General features: G+C 42.5%; 1 protein-coding gene across 5 annotated transcripts in view; it reads right to left on the bottom strand.

Annotated features, from left to right (window-relative positions):
* UBXN8 (UBX domain protein 8) overlaps positions 1 to 2,117 on the bottom strand; it is a 33,711-nt gene that overhangs the window by 1,126 nt on the left and 30,468 nt on the right. The window lies entirely within an intron of this gene.

Raw genomic sequence — 2,117 nt, forward strand, 5'->3', positions numbered from 1 at the left:
TGGCCAGACACAGTGGCTCACACCTGTAATCCCAGCACTTTGAAAGGACGAGGCAGGAGAATCATTTGAGCCCAGGAGTTCAAGATTGACCTGGTCAGCATAGTGAGACCCTGTTCTATTTTTAAAATATAAAAAATATTAAAGGTTTTCTGTTTTGTTGTTTTTTGAGACAGTCTTGCTCTGTCTCCCAGACTAGAGGGCAGTGGCACAATCTCGGGTCACTGCAACCTCCGCCTCCCGGGTTCAAGCAATTTTCCTGCCTCAGCCTCCTGAGTAGCTGGGACTACAGGCACCCACCACCATGCCTGGCTAATTTTTGTATTTTTAGTAGAAACAAGGTTTCACCATGTTGGCGAGGATGGTCTCGATCTCTTGACCTCGTGATCTGCTTGCCTAAGCCTCCCAAAGTGTTGGGATTACAGGTGTGAACCACAGTACCCGGCCAAAAAACTATTAAAGTTTTAAGAATCCCTGTTTTCCAATCTGGGTACTATTTCTTTTTAATCTTTGACAGTCCAGTTAGGTAGAAAATACGGTTTCATTTTACTTGTACTTCATTGATTCTGTGTGAGGCCAAACATTTTTTTCATATATTTATCTGTCACTGAGTCTTCTTTAGGAAACATGATATTCATATGTTTCTTTCCCTGTCAGTCTACTGAGGTGTTTATCTTTTCCTTGATTTAAGCTCCTTATAAAAAATGACTGTCACACATAAATAGTAAAATGGGCTAGTTGTGGTGGCTCACGCCTATAATCCCAACACTTGGGGAGGCCAAGGTGGGTGGATCACTTGAGCCCAGGAGTTTAAGACCAGCCTGGCCAACATGGCAAAACCCCGTCTCTACTAAAAATACAAAAATTAGCCAGGAACGGTGGTACGTGCCTCTGGTCCCAGCTACTTAGGAGGCTGAGGCACAAGAATTGCTTGAGGCCGGGAGATGGAGGTTGCAGTGAGCTGTGATCACACCACTCCATTCCAGCCTGGGTGACAGGGCAAGATTCTTTCTCCAAAAAAAAAAAAAAAATCTAAACTTTATGAATAGTTTCTTTATGGAATTTTTAATTTTTTTTTTTTGAGTGATCTCAGTTCACTGCAAGCTCCGCCTCCCGGGTTCACGCCATTCTCCTGCCTCAGCCTCCTGAGTAGCTGGGACTACAGGCACCTGTCACTGTGCCAGGTAATTTTTTTGTATTTTTAGTAGAGACGGGGTTTCACCATGTTAGGATGGTCTTCATCTCCTGACCTCATGATCCGCCCGCCTTGGCCTCCCAAAGTGCTGGGATTACAGGCGTGAGCCACCGTACCTGGCCGGATTTTTTATGTAGTCAAATCCAGTATTTTCCATTATGGTTGATAGCATTCTTGTCATTGAAGGTTAAATACAACAAACAGGACAAAATTATTTACATATATTTTTAATGCACACATAATTTTATGTTTAAATGTAATTAGAGATGGAAATATACCAAAATGTTAGTAACTGGTTTTGGCATGAGACTATAGATCAAATTTTTTTCACTCTACTTTTCCATATTTTCCAAATTATCACTAACAACCACAGTACTGTTTTTTATTATTTATTATTTTTGAGACAGAATTTTGCTCTGTCACCCAGGCTGGAGCGCGGTGGCACGATCTCGGCTCATTGAAACCTTCGCCTCCCAGGTTCGAGTGATTCTCCTGCCTCGGCCTCCCAAGTAGCGGGGATTACAGGTATCCGCCACCATGCCCGGCTAATTTTCATATTTTTTGTAGAGATGGGGTTTCACTATGTTGGCCAGGCTGGTCTAGAACTCCTGACCTCAAGTGATCTGCCCACCTTGGCCTCCCAAAGTGTTGGGATTATAGATGTCAGCCACTGCACCCAGCCCCCAGTACTGTTTTTAAAAGAAAAAAAAGTCTAAAGTTAATAGTGGCTACTTCCTAAGGATTTAAAAGCATCTTGCCCATCCAGTTATGAAAATGTAATGAAAGTAAACAACAAAGGAAAAATACACCAAAGGGAAAGAATAAGTAAAATGTGAATGCAGAGATCACAACTCAGAGACATCCGGCATGCATGCCTAGTTAGCCAAATTTCTGCAATGTGGAGTACCTGGAAATGTCCTTTATC

This window comes from Mandrillus leucophaeus, unplaced genomic scaffold (assembly GCF_000951045.1).
Source record: "Mandrillus leucophaeus isolate KB7577 unplaced genomic scaffold, Mleu.le_1.0 Scaffold183, whole genome shotgun sequence".
Taxonomy (NCBI): domain Eukaryota; kingdom Metazoa; phylum Chordata; class Mammalia; order Primates; family Cercopithecidae; genus Mandrillus; species Mandrillus leucophaeus.